Source organism: Coenobita brevimanus, chromosome 55, assembly GCF_032717465.1.
Source record: "Coenobita brevimanus isolate Jiangsu-jjx chromosome 55, ASM3271746v2, whole genome shotgun sequence".
Classification (NCBI taxonomy): domain Eukaryota; kingdom Metazoa; phylum Arthropoda; class Malacostraca; order Decapoda; family Coenobitidae; genus Coenobita; species Coenobita brevimanus.
In genome coordinates this window covers 24,053,563-24,080,668 of record NC_137008.1, presented here as the reverse complement: position 1 = coordinate 24,080,668, position 27,106 = coordinate 24,053,563, and positions in this window count along the sequence as shown.

Genomic DNA, 27,106 nt, shown 5'->3' with positions numbered 1-27,106 from the left:
GGCATTTGACGCATCGGCCCAAAGCCATCTATATCTGATGTTCATTGGTATACCTAATGTTTATTGGATGTCGGATGCTGCCTTACCCAAGACGAAAGACAGTGAAAAAACACCACACCACATCTCAACACACCAAACTACACCGATTCACAACCACACCGCACCACATCACACCACGCAACAGCACACTACACCACACCACGCAACAGAACACCACACCACACCACGCAACAGCACACCACACCACACCACGCAACAGCACACCACACCACACCACGCAACAGCACACCACACCACACCACGCAACAGCACACTACACCACACCATGGAACAGCACACCACACCACACCACGAAACAGCACACCACACCAAATTACAACCACACCAAACCGTACCAAATAAAATAACAACCACTTTACACAACAGTATACAAAATCAGACCCCCATAACGCAGTACAGCACTGAGATTATCACGACACAAACTCAGGCTCTCATAACACGGCACAAAACAGAAATTATCACGACATCATATTAACCTTCAAAACAACACGGCACACGAATTATCACCACACAAACTCAGTCTCCCATAACACAGCACAGCACAGGAATTATCACCACACAAACTCAGTCTCCCATAACACAGCACAGTACAGGAATTATCACCATACAAACTCAGCTTCCCATAACACAGGATAGTGCAGGAATTATCAGCACACAAACTCAGCCTCCCATATCATAGCACAGCACAGTAATGATCACAACACAAACTCAGCCGCCTCCCACACCACTATTATTAACCGATGGGCCCTGTAACTCCGGCATCTAGCATTTGTGTGCTTGTATATTTCGTTCTTTCTGTCTCCTGAGTATTTTAATGAGTTTTTGAGTGATGTAAACTGGATACGTTCATTATAACCTTTATTTACCCATTTCACTAGGCTTAGTAACATCGCCAGGAGGCAGCATTTTACTTGAGCTAAAACTCGACGATTTGGTTCCAATGAAAGACGTAGTAAAAGCATACAATTATGAAACATTTCCGTTTACTCCTTCTCTACTAACGATACAATTAGATTTTTTTTTTTTTTTTTAGACTGCTGAAGATTTAGTTCAACGTAGAGATATCATATCGGTCAATGAGTTAGTGAACATTTTCCCTCAACGCACTCTGTTTATATAAGCAAAATGGGGGATGTTACCAATATCATTTATCTCAGTTGTTTACATTCATCAGAAAACTGCCGCTGCTTACATCGTCTCTCATTGATAGAGGGTGACTGATATGACCTTGGAGTTTCACTGGAGTTCATTTCCTACCTGAATGACAGAATGGCCTGGGAAACAACATTCTAAGTGATGTTCGTCTGCTTTTTTATTATGACTTGTCTGTATTAAAAAAAACAACAACACTTCTTCAGCAATATGGCGTCCTTTTTATGCTATTCTTGCTATCCTCGCACGATTTTATTTAGCTTATGTAAAACGTACTGACCTTGTAAAGTTAAATGTGAATATCATTTATATATTAACTTTAAAAAAATTAGTCTCTCCCAAACCAAATAAAATCATCTGAAAGTAGTAAGAATGTGCCAAGGAAATAAGTCATGTAACTCAAGGGACTGAAAGGAAATATCTTTGAATAATGTTATAATGATCGTTTCCCTTTAGGTCTGCTGGTCACACATCAAAGCCTCCACTACGATTACGACATATTTGTAGTAATCCTGCCATCAGTGCTGTAGGCCATGGATAACAGAAAATAAGAAAGTGGGGTACGGTTCATGAGACCTCTGATTACTTCTTTATTTTCCATATATTATACTCAAATAATTATCAGACACTTTGAGAGCAGCTGCCGAACATTAACCAACCGTCCCATTATGATGACGATGATGATGATGATGATGATAATGATGATTACTATCATGAGCTGGGTATGAACTGCTTTGCCGAAATTCGTCATACAAACCCTTGTGCTGAATTCCATATACAATAGTACTCTAACAATGATACAAATTATTTCCATGTATAAATTTTCCACACACACACACACACACACACACACACACACACACACACACACACACACACACACACGTAGCGCTAGAAATATTACATCCGGTGATGTTCCGCTAGTGCTCGTAAAAAAAAAAATAAAATAAAAAAATAAAGAAGCGAGTGTGCGATGACAAGGTGTGAATTCGGTCCACCCGCAGGAGAGTGGCAGGCCGCTAAAGCTTACTTTATATTGCCTCCTACCTCTAGTGTACCTTGTGATGCTATGACAACTGGGGCTTTGATCTGATGTAGCTTATGGTGATCTACTGCAAGTGTGAGTGGTGGTGATGACTCTGACGGTGATGATGATGGTGGACATGATGATCATGACAGTGCTGAGGTTAAGTTTAATGAACATAATGATAACTGTATTGATGATGATGATGATGATGATGAAAACAATTGGTTAGTAATGATGACTGAAATCTTGCTTCATCTCGCCTCCTACCGTCTTGTAGCTTGTTATACTGTAAGATAGGTGAAAAATAAAGGAGGAATAAAGAACAAGAACTGAAAAGAGAGAAAAAAATAGGAACTGAGAAAGAATGAAATATATATATATATATATATATATATATATATATATATATATATATATATATATATATATATATATAAAGAGGGTGTAAGTACTAGAGAATTAATTATGAAAATGTTTAAGAAAGGTTCAGACATGAAGAAAAAATAGGGGATAAAAATATTAAAAAAGAAATAGGGATTGATATATCAGAAGGTATAATGAGGGTAGAAAGTGAAATAACGAAAGAAAGAAAACAAAATGAGCAGAGAGAGAGAGAGAGAGAGAGAGAGAGAGAGAGAGAGAGGCAGAGAAATTAATGAAAAATAAAGAAAAAAACAGGAGCCCCAGGTCACTCCACCTTACTCGACCATCGTTCCTACTTCTTTTGTAGTTTTAGTGCTGTAATCAAGCGTGTGAGAGAGAGTAGAAGGCAATAAAGAAAGGTATGAAAAAGAAAACGGGAATGTAAGGGTAGAAGAAAGGGAAAAAATAGGATGCGGAAACAATGAAAACGAGAAAGATAGATGGCAAAAGAGAGGGAAGGACACAGAAGGGGGGGAAAAAACTAATGAAAGGACTGAGATAGAGAAAAATGAAGAAAAGATGGGCGAGCGAAACAAAGAGTAAAATAATGGAAATGACTGCCAGTAAAAAAAATGGTGTAGTATAATGGAAAAGGTGCTAACTATATACAGGTGTTAATAAGGTACCTGTGTTAATTAGACAGCCTACATGGGATAATTAGGTACAGGTGTTAATTACGTACATGTCAAATAGGTGCAGATGTTAATTAGGTACAGGTGTTAATTATGTACTGCTATTAGAAACATGCATTAATTAGGTAAATGTGTTAATTATGTTCAGGCATTAATTACGTACAGGATTTAAGTACAGGTGTTGAGTAGGTACAAGTGTAAATTAGGTACAAATGTTAATTAGTTACAAGTGTTAATAAAGTACGTGTGTTAATTGGGTACAAGCGTTAATTAGGTATAGGTGTTAATTATGTACAGGTATTAATTAGGTACAGATGTTAATTAGGTACAGGTGTTTATTAGGAACAGAAGTTAATCAGGTACAGGTACACCTGTAGTAGCGTCCCAGGCTACTCCAACGCACATCATCTTGCCTCCTACCTTTATTGTGGTTTGTAAAGCTAATGTAGCCGGTGGTGCAGGTGCTGAATGTGGTGGTGATAATAATGATGGTGATGATGATGGTGATGTCAGTAGTGGTGAAAGTGATGGTGACTGTGACATAGGTTAGTGTCGATGATGATAATTGTATTGGAGTGCAGTCTTGATGAAGGTATTGATGATGATGCTTATGTATAGTAGGTTAGTGGTGATGATAATAACCATACTATATCTACCCTCAAACTTCTCCTGAAGCTAATTATGTAATGGACAAAGAAAGGAGTAAGGCAAAGAAAATAATAATAAGAAGAAAGTTACTGAAGAAGAAATTATACGGAAAAAATGGAAAGAAAGAAATATAAGAGAAAAAAAAGGAAGTGACAAACATAGATGCAAAAGAAGAAAGTAAAAAGAAAATGGAATAAGAAGAAAATAGAAATGAGGACTAGAAATTAAGCAAATGGAAAGAAAGAAATAATGGGAAATAACACATGAAGGGATAAAAACAAAAATAGTAGTTATACCCGGGAAAAGAAAGAGAAGGAAGTGTGTGTGTGTGTGTGTGTGTGTGTGTGTGTGTGTGTGTGTGTGTGTGTGTGTGTGTGTGTGTGTGTGTGTGTGTGTGTGTGTGTGTGTGTGTGTGTGTGTGTGTGTGTGTGTGTGTGTGTGTGTGTGTGTGTGTGTGTGTGTGTGTGTGTGTGTGTGTGTGTGTGTGTGTGTGTGTGTGTGTGTGTGTGTGTGTGTGTGTGTGTGTGTGTGTGTGTGTGTGTGTGTGTGTGTGTGTGTGTGTGTGTGTGTGTGTGTGTGTGTGTGTGTGTGTGTGTGTGTGTGTGTGTGTGTGTGTGTGAGAGAGAGAGAGAGAGAGAGAGAGAGAGAGAGAGAGAGAGAGAGAGGAAAACAAAGGAGCTTCCCGTGAAAAATGGGTCGAACTCGAAACACCTTTGTTAGAATCACAGCCGCTCCACCTCACTTCATCTTGGCTCCTATTTCTCTATTTATTTTATTGTTATCATATGGACAAGAAAGGACAAAGAAAGAAAAGAGAAGGAAAAGAAGATGAGAAAAGAAAGAAAAATGATAAAAATGAATAGTAGAACGGCAAAAGAAATTGCTAGAGAAATGGCAAAGAAAAAAAAAAAAGAAGGAAGGTTAAGAAAGAGGGCAGCTGAGAAGAGATAGAAGCAGAGACGGACAAGAGTAAAACAAAACGTGAAGTAAATGAAGAAGGAGGGAAAGATAAATGAAATAATAGGTACCATACAAATAGTAAAACTTTTAGCCTATCACGTTTATCTCGCCTCCTAACTCTACTAATTTTGATGGTAATGCCGTAATATAATCGAGAAGGAAAAGAAGGAAGAGAAAAAAGTATGGGAAAGAAAAAAAATAAAGAAAAAATATAAAGAGCTGAAAAAAGAGAATTAAGTACCGTAAATGCCAAAGAATGGGAGACAGAAAAAAGAAAGCAAAAAGAAAAAAGGAGAATAAAAATATAAAGAGGAAAAAGGAATGTAGAAGTAAGGAGAAAGATAGGGAAAAAGAAAGAAAACAAGAGAAAGGAAAACAAGAAAAAAGAGCATGAGAAGAAGATGAATAATTTGATATAAATAAAACATATGGAATATAAATAAAGGAACCATTTACGGTACTGGATCGAACTTGAGATACGTTTATCAGAGTCCCTGGCCGCTCCACATTACTTCAGCTTGGTTCCTACATCTCTTGTTGTATCGCTGCAATATAGTGATGAAAGGAAGGAGAGAGAGAAACAAGGAGAAAAAAGGAGAAGAGATGTATCCCTGTAATGAAGTAAGGAAAAGAAGCAGAGACGGAGACAAGAAGAATAAAGGCGAAGCGAGAAAGCAGGTAAACAAACAGATTTCAAATTTTCACCACCACCTTTGGCTCTCCTCTCCTTTCACTGCTCCACCTAGTGAACAAACCTACATCTTTTCTATCCTTAATGACCTAGAGCAGCTTGTACAGCACCCTACCCGTATCCCTGACCACCTTGGAGAGAGCTCCAACATACTTGACCTCTTCGTTACAATCAATCCTTCCTCTTACACTGTTAATCTTTTCTCTCCGTTGGGCTCCTCCGATCACAACCATACTACCTTAACCTGTCCTATGCTCCGGTACGGCCTGCGGACCCTCCAAAGAAACGTCGTCTGTAGCACTTTGGAGCTCCAGATTGGGAGGCCCTCAGGCAGTATTTCTTTGATTTTCCCTGGAATGATTACTGCTTCCATGGCTGGGAGCCATCTGAGTGTGCCTTGCGCATTACGGATGTTATTCTCTCAGACATGGAAGGATACATTCCTTTCTCATATCCTTTGTCTAATGCAAGAAAGCCATGGTTTAATCACGCTTGTTCTAATGCTGTCCGCAATAAGAAAGCGGCTATAAAAGATACCGGAGCCAATCCACCCCTGAATCACATCGTTTTATTGTTTCTGCCCGGAATCATGCTAAGTCTGTTTTTCGCTCTGCTAAAAATAATTTCATTCGTACTAAATGCTCTCAACTCTCCAACTCGAATTCTTCCCGCTTCTTCTGGCACCTTGCCAAAATTCTTTCTAACAACTTTACCTCATCATTCTTCCCTCCTTTTTTCTATTCTGATGGCTCTGTAGCTATTTCTTCTACTGATAAAGCAGATCTCTTTGCTCAGATTTTTTCCTCCAATTCCACCGTAGACAATTCCAGTGCTGTTCCTCCATCACTTCCCCCCTCTGACTTCCTCATGGCTGACATTAAAATTTCTTCAGCTGATGTATTCTCTGCCATCACTGGCCTCAGTACTAACAAGGCATATGGGTCTGATGGAGTCCCTCCTGTTATCCTCGAGAACTGTGCTTCAGTGCTTACAACCTGCCTAGGTAAACTCTTTCGCCTTGGTCTTTTAACTCGTACAGTTGAGTTCATGATTCCCTGGACGCATCTGGAGGTATCTGGCTTCCTCTTACTACACGACGTAGTATTAATCTATGAATGAAGGCGATGATTTGTGCCGTGCCCGCCGATTGGTTGCAGAGGCTCAGTTCCATTGGTTACCAGTGTGAGAATTATAAATTACATTCTAAGCATCTCCAGGATGTATTGCGTGATATAGTCAGTATAATGGTAGTGATATCACATGGTTCAGTCATACTGGGTAGACGTATCAGCATTATTTACATATAGCTACAGTTGATTAAACTGTAGTAATATGAGGAGCAGGAGCGAATGTCAACCTATGTTACATGGTGTTACATGTAGCTGGATTCGCTTTAGAGGATCGAAACAGAATTCATATTGACCAAATTAAGGTACAGTAATGTTTCTGCGTAGCTAATTGATGTTTAACGTGCCTCAATCCTCAGTTGATGTGTCCTAATACTGTTTGACCTAAGGAGCACTGCTTCATTTCATATAGAGTCACTGTGTAATGGAAGCCTTTGTGTGTGTGTGTGTGTGTGTGTGTGTGTGTGTGTGTGTGTGTGTGTGTGTGTGTGTGTGTGTGTGTGTGTGTGTGTGTGCCCGTTATACCTCATGAACGGCTTGAGAAATCAACATGAAACTTCAGGTATCAAGATATGGCAATAATGTAGCCGAGATCAAAAATGGGCACTCGGGGTCAAGGTTAAGGTCAGAAAAATGGTTGTCAAAAGTCAAGTAGTTTTTATCGCCATTTATATCTCATAAACGGCTTGAGCTATCAACATGAAACCTTCAGGTATAAAGATATGGTCAAAATCTTGGACTTGGCCAATAGCATATTCTGGCGGATGATTAGCATTCGGGTCCCGGATACTCTTCTTTCATTTATAATTTACTGGCTTACACATATTTTTTAATGGGACAGTAATTCGAAGCCGAAAGGTTCCTGCGTCCTTCTTGGGTCGTGGATGAGTGTTTGATTAGCATCAGCGGATATCATATAGGACTACTGATACTCGTTTAGTGTAACCCTATATAACAAACGTGGGCTCTCTGACCCTAACCTGGGAGGGATAGGCGTCTCTACCTCGTTTCTTACTGTGCGTTATATTATTGTATTAAAGACTATTTTTGAGGTCACCGATCAATATATTAATGCTCAAATTCAAATCATAACTTGAGTGTGCATCATACACTTATGCATATAATTACTAGTATGCTGAACTAAAGTACCGGACTGTTGCGCAGTTATAGGAAGAAACTATTGTTCAAGCAAGCGACGCTCGCGTTATCTAAAGTAAACCCCACGGCTTATACTGTATGCTCTACGTATTTCTTTTTGTAATAACACATGTTAGTTCGCTGCCCATGGAAAATAAGTAGTAATTTTTACAATGATGAACCAAATTATAATAACGGGAACGAGAAAAGAACCGACGCTTCTCCGTGAAGTTCCAGCACACACACACACACACACACACACACACACACACACACACAAAGGCTTCCATTACACAGTGACTCTATATGAAATGAAGCAGTGCTCCTTAGGTCAAACAGTATTAAGACACATCAACTGAGGATTGAGGCACGTTAAACATCAATTAGCTACGCAGAAACATTACTGTACCTTAATTTGGTCAATATGAATTCTGTTTCGATCCTCTAAAGCGAATCCAGCTACATGTAACACCATGTAACATAGGTTGACATTCGCTCCTGCTCCTCATATTACTACAGTTTAATCACCTGTAGCTATATGTAAATAATGCTGATACGTCTACCCAGTATGACTGAACCATGTGATATCACTACCATTATACTGACTATATCACGCAATACATCCTAGAGATGCTTAGAATGTAATTTATAATTCTCACACTGGTAACCAATGGAACAGAGCCTCTGCAACCAATCGGCGGGCACGGCACAAATCATCGCCTTCATTCATAGATTAATACTACGTCGTGTAGTAAGAGGAAGCCAGATACCTCCAGATGTGTCCAGGGAATCATGAACTCAACTTGTACCTTTCCTTCTTGCTGGAAGTTACTTCTCATTCAGCCAGTCCCAAAGAAGGGTGACCGTTCCCAACCCTCTAACTATTGACCAATTGCTTTAACATCCTGTGTCTCAAAAGTTTTCAAGTCCATTCTTAACAGGAATATTTTAAAGCATCTTTCCTATCACAACCTTCTTTCTAATCGTTAGTACTGTATGGGTTCCGTCAGGGACGCTCCACTGGCGATCTTCTCACCTACCTTTCAGACTCCTGGTCATCCTCCTTTCGGGACTTTGGCGAAAGCTTTGCCATTGCACTTGACATCTCAAAGGCTTTCGATCAAGTCTGGCATCAATCTTTAATTTCCAAACTGCCCTCTTACGGTTTCTATCCTTCTATCTGTGCCATCATCTATAGCTTCCTTTCTGGTCGTTCTATAGCTGCTGTTGTAGACGGCCATCGTTCTTCTCCTAGATCTATCAACAGTGGTGTTCCTCAGGGCTCTGTCCTATCACCAACTCTCTCCCTTTTGAAGAGAGAACCTGTATTTTTTTCACAGGAAAAATCATCAGAGAAATTACCAATATGTCGTGGTGTAGTGGTATGCTGCCTGGCCCTCACCTGAGAGTCCCGGGTTCGATTCCCGGCATATTGGTAATTTCTCTGATGATTTTTCCTGTGAAAAAAATACAGGTTCTCTCTTCATTCTGACTTGCCGTAAGTGTTTGGGATAGATTAAAAGCATCTACTTGCCCGAGTGCCAGGGGGTTAACTCATCCTCTTGATGCCCACAGTGGGGGCGGAGGGACGTTGGTTACAAGTTTGTGACAACGTGAGTTAACTTTTACCTGGTCGTGGTGTAGTGGTATGCTGCCTGGCTCTCACCTGAGAGTCCTGGGTTCGATTCCCGGCATATTGGTAATTTCTCTCTCTCCCTTTTATTCATCACTGATCTTCTAAGCTGTACATCTATCCCTATCCACTTGTACGCTGATGATTCCACCCTTCACCTTTCCATTCGGTTTCCACAACGTCCATCTCAGCAGTTACTTCAGCAAACAAGGGATGAGGCTATGGCACACCTAATGTGTGACTTGGCTCGCACCTCTGACTGGGGTAAAAATAATCTTGTTGTTTTTAATGCATCAAAGACTCAGTTTTTACACCTATCAACCAGTCAAAATCTTCCACAGAAGTACCCTCTAATGTTTAATAATATCCAGCTGAATCCTGCATCATCCTTGGTTTCATTCACTAGGGACTTATCTTAGAAAGATCATACTGCATCTCTTGTAAAATCTGCTTCCAAGAGATTAGGTGTGCTAAGCCGACCCCATTCCTTCTTTACCCCTGCACAGATGTTGACTTTATACACGGGGTTTATTCGCCCCTGTTTGGAGTACAACTCTCATGTGTGGGGAGGCTTCCCACTTACAGCTCTTCTCATCAGTGTGGAGTCAAAGGATTTTCGCCTCATCAACTCTCCTCCTCTATCTGGCTCCCTTCAACCTCCGTCACTTCGCCGCACTGTTGCATCTTTATCTCTTTCCTATCGCTACTTCAGTGGTCACTGCTCCTCCGAACTGTGTGCTTGCATCACCCATCTAGCAACAAATTCGCATCCATTTTCTGTCCAACTCTCTAATGCAAGAGTTAACCGTTACTCCCGGTCCTTCATTTGTGCAGCGGGTCAACTCTGGAACTGTTTCCCTCTGTCTGTGTTTCCCACTTCCTGTGATCTCCAGTCTTTCGGACGCGGTGTGTCCAGGCATCTCGAAATGAACGGACCTTGAATTTGGCTCTCTTTTGTATTGTTTTTGATTTTTTTCTTTAAAGGAACTGTTTGGCGGGCTCAGCCTTTGGGTCCTTCTTCCCCGCATAAAAAAAAAAAAAAAAACAAGATGGAAAGGAGAATAAAGAAGGGACGCGACCAATGCAAAAGGTAGAGGAAGGAAAATTAAGTTGTAAATGAAGAAAGAAGGAAGAAAAGTAGGAAGAAATGTAACCAAGCTAGAAATAAAGGATAAAGAAAGGGCGAAAGTGAGAGAGAAAGAAAATAAGGTAAACAAGGTAAAGGTGTTAAATTTGTGCACCTGAAGTAAAGTTCCAGGCCGTTCTACTTTACTTTACCTCGCCTCCTATCTCTCTTGTAGCTTGTGATGCTGTCATATAGTCATGATTTTGATGTACTGTAAGTTGACTTTTTGGTAGTGGTAATGATGATGATAATGATGATGATGATGATGGTGGTGATGGTGGTGGTGGTGGTGATGGTGGTGGTGGTTTTAGTATTGGTGAAGATAATTGATGTGAATTTTGATAATGGTAATGATAATTGTATAAATGATGATGATGATGATGATGATGATGATGATGATGATGACTGTAGTGGTGGAAAAGGGAGTTGTGTTGTTGTTGTTGTTGTTGGTGGTGGTGGTAATGATAATGATGATATACAGTAAGTCAACAATGATAATAACGTTACTTTATCTCACTTCTTGTATTTCTTGCAGCTTCTGATGTATTATTATGGAGAAAGGAAACAGGAAGTAAAAGTAAGTAATGAGAAAAAAATAGAAATGCGAAACCGCGAAATAACAGAAAAAGAAATTAATAGATTAAGAAGACATATGTAAAAAAAATAAATAAAAATGAGAAGGAATGGGAGACATACAGGAGATAGTAAAAGGGGAATTATTGTAAAAAATGGAAAAGGGAAAGGAATAAAAATATGAAAGACATAAGGAAGAAAAAAAAGGAAAGGAAAGGAGATCGACGAAGGGAATGAAAACAATAGACGAAGGAGACTAAACGGGAAAACTAAGGTCAAAAGAATGAAAAATTAAGGTAATGAGGAAGAAGAGTAAAATGGAACCCTGACTGAGATAAGGTTCCGACTCCAGGCGCCTTTATTAGAATCTCAGGAAGTCCCCCCAACATCACTCCTACTTCTCTTGTTGTTTAATTGTTGTAAAAATAAAAATGGCGACTAATAACCAAGCCTCGGAGTTCACATGACGGGGGTACCATAAATGCCACCACCATCCTCCTCTCTCCTGGTGACGACTCAGCGAACGGCCTGAAACCACTGTCTGACTCACTTCTTCATTTCTGCAATATTCGTGGCCTTTCCTCTAACTTCCGCTCTGTTGAGCACCACCTCTCCTCCTCTAAACCTCACCTTTTTTTCCTAACTGAGACTCAGCTGTCTCAGACAACTAACAGCATACCCTTTTCTGTATCCTTTTACTTTCTCTATACTCATTTCAAGGCCAAAAGTGGCTGTTGTGTACATGTATGCAACGACTTATCTCGCTCTCGTGTTCCTGAACTTGATTCTTCTGAATTCTCAACTCTTTGGCTTCGGCTTTCCTGTCAGTCTCTGATTAAATATATCTGCGCTGTTTACTTATGCCATAATTCTACTGACTATGAAAAATTCTTCGACTGTCTTACTTCTTCGATGGAACACATTATATCCATTTCTCCTGTGTCTGAAATCTCCATTCTGGGAGATTTGGCTCTTCTCTCCTTTTACTGATCCACCTGGTGAACAAGCCTACAGCTTTTCTGTCCTTAATGACCCAGAGCAGCTTGTACAGCACCCTACCCATATACCTGACTGCTGACTGCCTTGGAGACAGCTCCAACATACTAATCTTTCTGCTTACACTGTTAGTCTTTCCTCTCCGTTGGGCTCCTCCGATCACAACCTTATTACCTAAACCTGTCCTATCGCTCCGGTATGGCCTGTGGACCCTCCAAAGAAATGTCGATTGTGACACTCTGGAGCTGCATATTGGGAGCCCCTCAGGCAGTACCTCTTTGATTTTCCCTGGAATGATTATTGCTTCTGTGGCCGGGAGCCATCTGAGTGTGCCTTGCACATTACAGAGGTTATTCTCTCAGGCATGGAAGCATACATTTCCTTCTCATAACCTCTGACTAATGCAAGAGAGCCTTGGTTTAATCACGCTTGTTCTAATGCTGTCCACAACAAGGAGGGGGCCTATAAAAGTTACCAGAGCCAACCCACCCCTGAATCACATCTTTTTATATTTCTGCCTGGAATCATCCTAAGTCTGTTCTTTGCTCTGCAAAAAATAATTTCATCTGTACTAAATGTTCTGAACTCTCCAACTCGATTTCTTCCCACTCCTTCTGGCACTTGCCAAAAACCTTTCTAACAACTTTACCTCATCATCCTTTCCTCCTCTTTTCTACTCTGAAGGCTCTGTAGCTGTTTCTTCTGCTGATAAAACAGATCTCTTCACTCAGATTTTCTCCTCCAATTTCATCTTAGACAATTCTGGTGCTGTTCCTCCATCACCTCACCCCTCTGACTTCCTCATGGCTGACATTTAAATTTCTTCAGCTGATGTGTTTTCTGGCATCATTGGCCTTAGTACTAACAAGGCATAAGGGCCTGATGGAGTCCCTCCTGTTGTCCTCAAGATCTGTGCATCTGTGCTTACATCCTGCCTAGGTAAACTCTTTCGCCTTTGTCTATCAACTTGTACCTTTCCTTCTTGCTGGAAGTTTGCTCCTATTCAGCCAGTCCCAAAGAAGGGTGACCATTCCCAGCCCTCTAACTATCGTCCAATTGCTTTAACATCCTGTGTTTCAAAAGGTTTTGTCAATTCTTAACAGAAAACTGTTAAATCATCTTTCCTATCACAACCTTCTTTCTAATCATCCGTATGGGTTCCATTAGGGACGCTACACTGGCGATCTTCTCACCAACCTTTCAGACTCCTGGTCATCCTTCTTTCAGGACTTTGGCGAAAACTTTGCCATTGCACTTGACATCTCAAAGGCTCTCGACCGACTCTGGCATAAATATTAATTACCAAACTGCCCTCTTATGGTTTCTGTCTTTCTATCTGCGCCTTCATCTATAGCTTCCTTTCTTTTCTATAGCTGCTGTTGTAGACAGCCATCATTCTTCTAACTCTATCAATAGTGGTGTTCCTCAGGGTTCTGTCCTATCACCAACTCTCTTCCTTTTATTCATCAATGATCTTCTAAGCTGTATATCTAACCCTATCCACTCGTATGCTGATGATTTGACCGTTCACCTTTCCATTCGGTTCCCGGAACGTCCATCTCAGCAGTTACATCATCGGACAAAGGATGAGGCTTTGGCGCACCTAATGTGTGACTTGGCTCGTATCTCTGACTGGGGTAAAAATAATCTTGTTGTTTTTAATGCATCAAAGACTCAGTTCTTACACCTATCAACCCAACAAAATCTTCCACAGGAGTACCCACTAATGTTTAATAATATCCAGCTCAATCCTGCATCATCCTTAAACATGCTTGGGGTTTCATTCACTCGGGACTTATCTTAGAAAGATCACATTACATCTCTTATAACATCTGCTTGCAAGAAATTGGATGTGCTAAGCCGACTTCGTGCCTTCTTTACCCCTGCACAGTTGTTGACTTTATAAACGGGCTTTATTCACCTCTGTGTAGAATACAACTCTCATGTGTGGGGAGGCTCCCCACATACAGGTCTTCTCATTAGGGTGGAGTCAAAGGCTTTCCATCTCATTAATTCTCCTCCTTTTACAGGCTCCCTTCAACCTCTGTCTCTTCACCGCATTGCTGCATCTTTATCCCATTTCTATCACTATGTCAATGGTCACTGGTCCTCTGAACTGTCTGCTTGCATCCCTCCACCTCTATGACGGGCGTGTAGCACCCGTCTGGCAAGAAACTCTCATCCCTTTTCTGTCCAACTCTTTAATGCAAGAGTTAACCGTTACTCCCAGTCCGTCATTTATGCAACTGGTGAACTCTGGAACTGTCTCTCTCTGTCTGTATTTCCTACTTCCTATGATCTCCAGTCTTTCAAACGCAGTGTGTCCAGCATCTCGAAATAAATGGCTCTTGAATTTGGCTCTCTTTTGTATTTTTTTCCCCTGGAAGGAACAGTTTGCGGGCTCCTGTCTTTTGGTTCCTTCTTCCTTGCATAAAAAAAAAAAAAAACTTCCTATATATACTTTGCTGAGAACTGACAGTTGTGATCGTGCTATTCTTATCTGCTATAATATTCAATTTCATTCTTTGTTTCTCTATCTGGAATTCTCTAGGCCCATTTTTTCCGCTGTTCTTTTGTGAAAGAATGTGTTCCATATTCTCATGTTATACATTTCAGCAAAATTTTCAAATTTCTCCTCTTTCTTTCCTTTATTCAACTCCAAATTTTCCCATATATGCTTCTCCATTTTTTGATTTCCAAACTTTTGCATTGAAGTCTCCCGTGAGTTTAATATATGTAGTCTAATCTTTTTCTTCCATTATTTAGGAGATGTCGTCATAGGATGTTTCTATTTCGTCATCTGAGTTTTGAGAAGTCGGTCCATATGCTTGTATTACTTTCAGGTTGTATTTTTTAAATAGTCTAATTACAATCCATGTTGCTCAGTCTGATACACTGCTGAATTTAATAATGGTGTTTGCAAGATATCTGTTAAATAGAAATCCTACACCATTAGCTCTTTCATTTTGCCTTCCTTTGTAGTAAAATAGGTGGTTGCTGTCTTTGAGCTGAATTACTTTTTCTTCTTTTCTGCGGATCTCCTTTAAACCTATAATACCCCAACTAATGTATTCAGTCATGAAGTTATCACGTCTATAATCTTCTGCGGGAATTCTTATATTGTGTGTAAAGATCTTCATGGATTTCAGTTCGTTTAATATCCCACTCTCTAATTTGCTGACACAATGCCTACTCACTTTCGGTGGCACACTGCCCGTAAGCACAAGAGGCTGTGCGGTTGGACCAAAGTAGACGTTGATCCAACAGGAATGCCCGTCATATCATTTGCAATAGAATTAATTTTTCATAGAATTCATAGTTTCTGGTGAGATGCAATTTTCTGTGCCACCTTATTTAATGTACTCGGTGGAGCCCTACGTATCTATCGGAGGTCCAATGGTCCGCGTCGTAAAAGACGTATATCTACAGGGCCTTCCGTTATCTGCCACCCGGGGATGCGCCAGGTATCAGTGGGATCCTGCTCCTGGTGTTATATATATATATATAGACAGACAGACAGAGACGGACAGACAGACAGATAAAGATATATAGATTTATGAATAGATAGACATAGATAGCTAGAAAGGTGAGTAGACAGAGACAGATAAATAAAGAGCTTGATGGACATACAGATATACGATTTCTGTTGGGAAATTCACAGTACGTCCGACATTTTCCAGTGCACCATTCCCAAACCATTTTTCGCCTGTCCAGGCCGTTGTTTTTCATTTTCTGCAGTGTATTCAGTTTGTTTGGATGCGATCGTGTTGTTTATTTATATTCATATCGGTATAGCTCGCTGCAACACTTATTTTCTTTCACCTTCTATGCATTTATATTTCTTTCATTTTTTTTGAGAATACATTTGTTATTTCCTAATAAATAACTTCGATTTTGAAGAAGACTGTTTCTAACTCCTTCAGTTTGAGATGTTTCTAATGTCCTGAATCAAGTCCTTAGATGCAGCAGGAAGTAAAATACAATAATCAAGTAAAACTGTGCAGCCTCACTTCATGGTAGACGACTCGAGGTAACATCAGTGAGAAATATGAGAAATGCAATACTTATTCCTAAACCTTTTTATGTAAAGTTCGCAGTTGCTGTGACAATACTTACTGTTAGAACCTCCTCCTGCAAAAACATCACTTTCTCTTTAAGCCTCCGTCTGGAAAAATGCATCGTCCTGCCCACCCCCACCAAGCCAAGGAGCAGGGAAAAAATATGTTCTTGTAGGCTACTAAGGATACTAAGTCAGGTGCACTCATTTTAATCCAGACAAAATTAATGTCACTGTGATGGGGACTTGGCACAACGCTACTGTGAACGTTTGTTATGCAGTTTGAAATGGCCTGGTTAACCCCTATGTTTCTGTGACGTATTTTGTTCTGTTCTTGCCACCTCTAAATGATTTTACCCATCTTACAACAACCTTTTTGAACTGGTGAAATAAGATAGCCTTTCACTGTTAGGTCGTTCTTTAAAGGTAAATACGATCATCAGGATGCAGTACGAATGAATTACCATAAAACATTATCACAGTGAATGGGTCAGCGGCATATGCTTTCGTTCTCGGTAAGCCTAAATCACACCGTAGCCTCTTTACTATCATGGTTTCCTCTTTACTTCAGTTAAAGTGTCTGGTCGTAAAAACTTACCGGAATGGATTGCTTTTTTTCAATCCTTATATTGACATTAGTATTGCTTATGTAAACAAAAATGGTTTGGCAGTAGTAAGAGTAATTACTGCTCTTATCATCGTTCTGAAGTTGCTATTGAAGGCAGATATTTACCCCTTTCAAACAAGAGATGTTTGTTAAGCCAAATGAAAGTGTATTGTTGAAATATGAATTACGTACGAATGTCGCCATTGTGTTCATCATTCAAACTGTGTATCCCAGTAATAAATGGGGTAGAGAGGATCCACAGATAGGAAAATTAATGCAAAACAGTGGGAACACTACCAAGAAAGTTCCATATACATTTGGACAAACATCAGTTCACTCATTCAAAGCTTTCATACTTTAGAATCCATCTCACAATCATCATCACACACACTAAATTATACACCCCGATGCATTTAAAATTATGTCCGTAGATTCAAATTATTGTTATTGCTATTTGCAATGCACTACATAGCAACTAAACCCTTTATTTGGTAGGACGTCTATCCGTGTATCTGGGCATCTATCTGTTTCTCTGTTTATTTATTTATCTATATCTACTTATCTGTCTATCAGTATATCTATCGCCAAACGCCTAAAACACATAAGAGGTGTCCACAAACAAACTGCCTCCATGTTACCTGTCCTCTGTGATTTGGCTACCACCCCTTTAACTCATCCCTCCTTCATTCCTCTCTCCATTCCTTCCCTCCCTCTCATACCTGATCTCCCTCTTCCCCTCTCTCCTTCCACATAGCCAAATTATCTTAGAGTACTTCGCTTAACGTTTTCAATCGCATCTGCATCAATTGCACAGCACTCCTTTACATCGTAATTTGTCTCTGTCTCTTCATGGAACTCCACATAAGGGTACTCCTCTCAACCAACTCATTTCGACTGCTGTCAGTCATCTTATCCTTCTGAAAGGGTCCAAACTTCGCTTTCGTATGCTTGAATGGGGATTACAGTATTGTCATACAGTAGCTTTATAATATCCCTGTTCACTTCCCTGTTCCTTACCACTGCATTCAGTGAACCACCAGTCTTTCTTCGATGATATGCCCTTTCAGGCATTTCATCCTCTAAACTTTATTCTTACTCATCCAATCTCACTGTACATCTTGTGAATTGTATTCTTTCGAAGGCTATAACTTTACTTTCATCTACATTCACTTTTAGATTTAGTTTCCCACATACATTCCCAATCTTATTTACCAGGTGTTGCAGCTCCCATTCATCTCCACTCCAAAATCTACTGCCCTACCTTGTATCTAGTCTATAATTCCATCTACTAAATATCCACGATGAAAGGAAGGGTATAACTAAAGGGTATTTCTGACCGCATATATTTGAAAAGTCTGTAGTAAGCTGAGAAAACTTACATGGGAATAGCAAGAACGAAGTATACATAAAGTAAGATACGTTATCGAATTACCGGGGTGCAGTGAAAACTGATCTTATACTGATTCCCTCGCTCGTAAACCAGAACGGGAAGATAAAAATCAAGGAAAGGGGATAATGTAAAAACAGCAGAGATATAATCGGAATTCACAAATATATTGGATCATAAATTCATTTATTCGTTACTGAAGACTTCTAAATTCTCGGTTCTATTCCACATAGTCTACCATCCACAGAAACGTACCTCAGCTAATTTCGTGAGCAAGTCTGTCACGTGCTATATTAATAAATGATGTACTGTACAGGCATTGTAAGTCATATCCACACACATATTGTCATCCTAAGCAGAAATATTTCATCATATTTTCTGTTTCCTCACCGACAAAACTGATTCGGTTGACATTCACCTACATCCAATGGCCTTCTTGCTCCTCCATCCCACCTGCAGTTTAGAATATAGCATATAGTACAAATTCTTCATTAGCCTAATCGTACCTGTAATATAAGAACTCTTATCTACCTAGCTATTTAAAATCTTTCTTGCTTTACTATCTGTCATTGGACTTATAATTTTCTCTTTGTGGTCAAGATAACGGACGTAATTTTTTAACACACCCACTTTCATTAGCTTCAGCAGCCTAAACACTCCACAGCATTGGCTCACATCCATGTAGTATTAAGGCCCCAAACACATTTTTTTTTTTTTTTCACCAGCTGCGTTAGCAAAGCTGGTATTGTTTTCAAATTGTCTGTCTGCGTGTCTGTTTGTGTGTGTCTGTGTGTCTGTTAGCACGATAACTTAGCAACCGCTAAAGAGATCATCACAAAATTTTACAGGTGTGTTATATCAGATTACAGAGGAAGAGAGATGGAAATTGTAAGAAGAATGGTATTGGTAAAGGAGCTTTCGGACGAGTAAGAAAAATTTTCACTAACATAACTATGGAATCGGATATGAGGACACGAATAAGAGTGGTGAAATGTTTTGTCTGGTCAACGCTATTATACGGGTGTGAAAGGTGGACAGTAAAGAAGAAAATGAGAAAGAGATTACAAGCAGTTGAGGTATGGTTTTTGAGAAGAATGATGCGAATATCATGGATAGAAAAAGTAACAAATGAAGAAGTTCTGAGAAGGGCAGGAGTGGAAAGAGAAATGATGAAGACTATAAGGAAAAGACAGATGGAATTTTGGGGACATGTTATAAGAGTAAAAGAACTTGAAAATGACTGTATACTTGGAAGAATAGAGGGAAGAAGAGCAAGAGGAAGACAACAATTAAAGTATATGGATTGTATAAGAAACGATTTACAAGAATCAGCAATGTGGAGTTAATCAGGATAGCTGAGGATAGAGGAAGATGGCGCTCCATGGCCGCTAACGTCATATGACCGGCACCTCTGCAAAGTAGTGGTAAAAGAGGGAAAAAAATCGATCACGAGTTCGAAATTGGTGAAAGTAGGTCAAGGTCTGTGTGTCTGTTCCCACGATAACTTCGCAACCCCTCAAGATATCAGCACAAAATTTTACAGATGTTTAGTAGGGATGAAAATCTCCCACGAGTATTTTTCTCAGTTCGTCTGTCTGTCTGTCTCCATATCTGTTAGCACAATAACTTCGCAATCTCTCAAGATATCATCACAAAATTTTGCATGAGTGTAGTAGGGATAAAGATCTCCTACGACTTCGAAATTGGTGAAAGTAGGTCAAGGTCTGTGTGTCTGTTACCACGATAACTTTGCAACCGCTCAAGATATCATTGCAAAAATTTAAAGATGTGTAGTAGGGATGAAAATCTTCTACGAGTTCGAAATTTATGAAAGTAGGCCAAGGTCAAGGTCATATTCCAAGCCGAGTTAGATATGGATCAGCTCACGGCTAATGTGATTCCTCCCTTGAGGGGGCCCTCTAGTTGTTTTAATTTTTACAGTCCGGGTATCCTGTCAAGGCGCAAAACTAATATAATGAATATTATCAGTATAACAGAGTAATAATCTGACTCTGGTGTCATTTGCATGCGAGTACACGAATCTAATACCAGAATGGACGATGGTCTCCACAACTTTGATTTGCTTAAACGATGAACAAATGCTCAAACATGGACCTAGATGTATGTACATACTGAAAAGCTGAGCTTTTTCTAGTGGCAATTTTCTGTGAGACAGTCCAACTAATTTATAATTCATTTCTTCTGATTTTTTTTTTCTACAAACTTGTCAATGATACTCTCTCACATTTTTTTCCTTTTTCTTCGCCGACCACACACGTTATCATCCTTCATCCATCCGAGAAAATCAATAGACTTTAAATGCTGCTTTGAAGGACTGCATCGTGTGCTACGAATGCAAGGCTTCTCTCTCATTTTGCGACCATGCTTTTTTTCTACTTTTCATTTCATTGTCGATCTTGTATTTCTCTTGCTTCATCAAAATTTGTTTTACATTCCACTTTCTTTTATGTCCTTTTGTTCTTCTGACGATAATTATCCATATTTATCAACATTATCTCCCCTTGTCTAAGTAATAAAGTAGATGTGCAGTTTCTTCCTGCGCATTCAGAGAAAATAGAAACTACATACCCAGTCCTAGGATATGTTTGTCGATTTCGTTGAAATCCATGTGCTTCCTTTCACCTAGGTTTTTATTTTTAGAAGGGGGCTGACCCCCCAAAATCACTGGGAGGGTCGTGCTCCCCAAATATCGCATTACAGTACAGATGAGAGTCCAACTTGCAACATCTACAAAGATATCGAATGATTATCTGCAATACTTTCACAAATTTTTTGAGTTTTTAATTTACTGGGCAGGGCTCAACCCTCCCTAAAAATCATGGTGGGAAAATCGTGTACTGTGGATGACCTTCCCAATTACCGAAAGAAATCATATGGGAAATGCCATTAAAATCTTTCCCCTACGTCTTATCATTTATATTTTTCTTATATCGAATTACGGATGAGCGTCCATTGTACAACATGTGCTAAGATATCAGAGCCATATCAACCCTCGTTTCACTATTCTGAGATTTTTTTATTTTATTTGGTGAGAGGGGCTGACCCATCTAAAAATAAAGGTTGGAAAATGGTATATAATAGATCTTAAGAGTTACCAGACGATCTTACCTGGGAAGTTATAGTTAAACCTTCCTTCCATTTCTGATCTGTTTCATTTTCTGGTAGGGGCTGACCCTCTCAAGAATATTGGGGAGGGCAATATCGATGTGCAGTTTCTTCTTGTGTATTAAAACATGGAACTTGTATACTAAATCCTGCTATATGTATGCAGCTATCGTTGAAAGCCATATGGTCACTTTCTCGTATTTCTGATCGTTTTTATTTTTTGGGGGTACCTCCTCCAAGTATCAGTGGGGGTTCACGCTCTCCAAATACAGCATTACGGATGAGTGTCTATTGTACAACATGCACTAAGATACCAAAGCTATACCTGCCCTCCTTCCACTGTTTGTGAGAATTCTCAATTAAGTGAGGGGGCTGACTCCCCGTTAAAATCAGTGTTGGAACATTGTTTATAGTGGAAAGGCTTTCCATAAACCAAATGAACTCACATGGGAAGTTTCATTCATGCATTTCCCCTTTTTCTGATCTTTTAATTTTGGGGGGAGGAGGGGACTCCCCAAGATCCTAGTAGGGGGTCATTGTCTCCAGTAACGCATTATGGGTAAGAGTTCATTTTACAACATATACTAAGATACGAAAGTCATATTTGCCCTCCCTCGCAAATACTGTATCCTTTATAAGCTCCGGAAGGGGGCTGACTCCCTGAAAATCCATCTCTCCATCTATAACCAGATGACAGTCTCGTAAGTGGTGACCGTTTGTCTTTGAATTAGATGTTTTACGGGGAGGGCCACTAACCCACCGCCAACCCACTTTTGACACGTAGGAACATGCATGGGTTGGTTATATCATTACCACCCAGCGTTGTAAATGGCTTCCTGGCTTACAGGAAACCATTAGGCTTGTCACTCAGTGTAAAACTACTTGAAAAGGAAAGAAGGGAAATAAAAAGTGAGAGGAAAGATGGAAGAAATAGGAGGATAGGAGGGCAGACAACTGAAAAAATATGGTAAAGGTGAAGGAAGAAACAGGCAGCACTACATCAAGTGAGCTGGTGATGGTCGCTTATGGTGATAATATCTATGTAGTGGAGGATATTTTCAAGTCAGCAGCCGACCTGACCTAAGAAGTTTCGCTGAAATCCATCTGTTAAGTTTCCCTTATTTCTGGCCATTTTAATTCTTGGGGGTGGGGGGCTGACACCTCAAGAATCACTTGGGTGTTTGCACTCCTCAAACATCGCATTACGGGTAGGAGTCCATTTTACAACATACAATACGATATCAAAGCCATATCTGGCTTCCTTTCATTATATCTTAAAAATATTAATTAGGCTAGGAGGCTGATTTCCCCTGAAAATCATGGATGCAAAACTAATACAGTGGAAGACCTTTCCCGGAACCCAGCGACCTCACCTGGGAAGTTTCATTCAAATCCAACAAATATCCTAGGAGGAGTTGAAACACACACACACACACACACACACACACACACACACACACACACACACACACAGACACACACACACACACACACACACACACACACACACAGGCTGAGTATAGCGCTACGGCATAGGGCGAGATGCCGAAAATGATACCATCGTGCTTCATAGGATTGATAAAGAAATTGTGCACTGCAAGCAAATTTAGCAATTAGAGATGCAAATTGTTATTACCGCAGATGAGGTTGCTATGGGTGTCAGCAGGTTCTACTCCGCTGCCACATCAAGGCAGAACAGATTGTTATTAGATTCCTCTCAGGCTCATTACTTGCTATTTATTATTAATTGTTTGTGGCTGGTATGTGCAGCCATTAATATCCTTTTGTGTTTTAGCACCTCCATCCTGTCAGGACACTGTTTACACACGTGAACCTTGCAGGTGTTTCGGGCCTTCATCAGCCAAAGGGAATCCTTCAATTATCAAAAGCGATATCTTCAAGTGAGGCACCAGCCTATCCTTGCACATCTAACAGAACCAAATATTTAAAATATTTAAAGACAATTATTAATAGCTGTGTTGTTTGACCTGAAAAATACTGGTTAACTCTTCCTCTGGAATGCTAGAGAAAAAATGATCTTGAGGATATATGCACACAGGTGCTGCGTGCCTCGTTCAAATCAGAAATATGGATGAAGTGAGTTCAGAAAAACAATCACCAATTTAATAAGGATAATAATAAGAAAATGATGAAACGGTGGGAGGATGAAAGAGACTGAAGACAGCCAATTGTGAGCTGATGAGACGATAACCTATTAACTCTATTCTGAAGAGAAGTGTTGTATGTGCTGAGTCCCTTCAGACTCATCTCCCTCTTAAACACACACATTAGCAGTACTCAGAACACTGGCTTACATGGTCCCTCATTATAAATACTATATGAGCACAGTAAGCATTACATCAACACTTTTTTTCATTCCAATAAACCATATGACTGGGTCTTGTACTTTGGTGAAGTCTTACTGCAATTCCGTGTCTAAGAAAAACAGTTAAGCATTTACAGTATACTTCATTAAGAAATTACATTTTTCCATAGACAACAGGGAATAAAATCCTTCGTCCCACTACCCATCTCCCATTGATTTACCTACAGTGGTTTATACCACATGTCCCTGTACATCAGTTATTATGGAAATTTTTATAGGTATACAGTGTCTGATATAAAATTCTCAGAAATACTGAGGAATCCAGTCATGCCGATCCCTCCTAAATTTACATTAACCTGAAGCAAACGAATTTTAATCTTACTTTTTCGTTGCACTAATGACCAAATTACATCAACGAAAAGAGGTAAAAATGGAATATTTTGTTTTGCTGTTACTTCATCACAGATTTTAAAATTTTCTATTTAATTGGTTCTAGTAATGAAAAAAAAAAAAACACGTTTTTGGCAATTTCAAAACAGATCCAATATGCTCATTACAGTCAGTGAAAATATTTCATTTTTGGCTGACAATCTACATGAAGTTGCTTTACGCGTATCAGCCAAGTTGTTTACAAAATTTTCGAACTCAGGCGGTGCTTGTGTCATGGAAAGTGAGTCTTTTTTTGTTATGCGAAGAAGAAGGAACCAAAGGCTGAGCCCGCAAAACGTTCCTTCCAAGAAAAAAAATAAGAACACTACAAAAGAGAGCCAAAATCAAGATCCATCCATTTCCAGATGCCTGGACACACTTCATATGAAAGGCTGAAGTTCATAGGAAGTGGGAAATACAGACAGAGGGAGACAGTTCCAGAGTTGACCTGTTGCATAAATGAAGGATTGGGAGTAACGGTTAACTCTTGCATTAGAGAGTTGGACAGAAAAGGGATGAGAGTTTGTTGCTAGACGGGTGCTACGCGCCCGTCGTAGAGGTGGAAGGATGCAAGCAGACAGTTTGGAGGAGCAGCGACCACTGAAGTAGCGATAGAAGAGATAAAGAGGCAACAGTGCAACGAAGAGACAGAGGTTGAAGGAACCAGTAAGAGGAGGAGAGTTGATGAGATGAACAGCCTTTGACTCCACCCTATTCAGAAAAGCTGTATGTGGGGAGCCTCCCCACACATGAGAGTTGTACTCCAGACAGGGGCGAATAAAACCCATGTATAAAGTCAACAACTGTGCAGGGGTAAAGAAGGCACGGAGTCGGCTTAGCACACCTAATCTCTTGGAAGCAGATTTTACAAGAGATGCAATATGATCTTTCCAAGTTAAGTCCTGTGTGAATGAAACCCCAAGCATGTTCAAGTATGATGCAGGACTGAGCTGGATATTATTAAACATTAGTGGGTACTCCTGTGGAAGATTTTGACGGGTTGATAGATGTAAGAACTGAGTCTTTGATGCATTAAAAACAACAAGATTATTTTAGCCAAGCCAAACATTAGGTTTACCATAGCCTCATCCCTTGTCTGTCAGTGCTTCTCTACAATATAAGCGACATTAAAAAAATGAAAATGAAATACTGTCTAATAAGTCTTCACTTTCTCTGCAGATCCATTCCAAAAGTTTTATAAAAAATATTACTCTTATCCTGCAAGCAAACATATCAATAAAAAACCATATTCATGAACTACATACTCTATATGCCTAGCATTACTGATCAAGAGTAGCCTATAACATGTGATTAAGTTTCATCCCCTCACAATATTAAGCAAAAGTAGTCATTTTGGACTGAAAATGAACCAAAAGAAATTATAGGAACATATGATGAACTGAGGGTAGACGGGAATGGACTGACAGACGATTTTGTTATGCGTTAGTTTCCATCAACAATCTTAATATTTTATCATCCATTTTTATATATGACTCATTTTCACTTGTATGATCGCCACGATCCTCCACAAAGCATTTTCGATTAACGATTATCATTTCCTGTTATATGATTACAATAATCCCTACATTTGATATATGACTGATCATTATCCAGCTAGTTTTTCATTAAACTTAGGCCAATCATATAGCAGGTTTGAGTATAAATGAAGCAGGATAAGATCTTTGGGGGGCTGCTGTGACTGTCAGACCAGACCCTACATAATGAGATATAGTTAACTGGGTAGATAGGCAGATAACAAGAATAATTGTTTGCCTGTCTGCGTGTCCACTGTGGATATGGATGGGACGCATATAGAATCCTTTGAACAACTACAAACGGGTGTAACTTTTTACAGTAAGCCTAAACTTAAGTATGTCGAGTCACCAACACATGTCTCGACACGTCTAGAAGTGTCTGGCAACTCCGAAAGTATATTTTTAAGAATTCCCGGCATTCTCAGCAAGCAATCGATGGAAAAGCTGTAATGATTGACCAGGTAGCAAGTGATCAAGTATTTTAGCAATTGTTAATAATACCGTACAATAAACGTTTCAATAATATAAACATTAACCCCTTAACCGCGGGTATTGTTTTGGTCTGACTGTCCTCTCCCGCGGGGGTTTCAGCCAAATGTAAACAAACCTTTAAACCTTAATAACTCTGCACAGAATAAAGCTAGAGAAAAAAATAAGGTACCATTAGAAAGTACAAACCTTCAGCTTTCCATTGATGTAGGTTTCATGACTTCGTTGACTTTCACAGGACGGGGAGAGCCGTTAGAAGTGAGGGGTGTGAAATAACTATTTTACGCCCCACACACCAGTACCAAATGCCAACCACTCTCTCATAATAGTAATATAAACATATATGAACACTGTACATACGATAAACACCCACTCTGTGTTCACTGAGGTAGGTAAAAGGCACTTCCCTGCGGCGGCGCCCGCTCTTCACTGCGGCCGCGCGCTTCCTCACTTCACTGCGGCGGCACCCGCTCACTGACGTTTCCTGCGATCTTTTCATTATTTCTAACTTCTAATATTATTTTACATATAATATGGGCAATGTACATTATATTTACAATGCACTTATTACTATATTGCGTCACTGGCGCATCACAGAATTACATAAGTGCCGCAGAATTCCACAAGTGCCGCAGATTCTCTTATTACAATATCACTTATTATACTGGCCAATATTTCCTTTATTTTCTAGGCAAAATATCCCTTATTACTACATTATCCATTATACAATTATTGGCAAAGCACGTCACTGTCGCATCACTATATATCACTGTCACTTTCAGTATTTACTCAGAGAGTGGTACTCGGCAAAGCACGGAGTTACACATAGAGCGACTTGGCATTCAAGGCACTGGTGTGTGCTCATTTTTCTCGTCGTAGGCCTTCGTGTGGTGGTTGAACATACTCTGCAGCGGCCCTGTGACAACCTGCCGCCTGCTTTAGGAGGCAATTTCACAAGCTGGTGC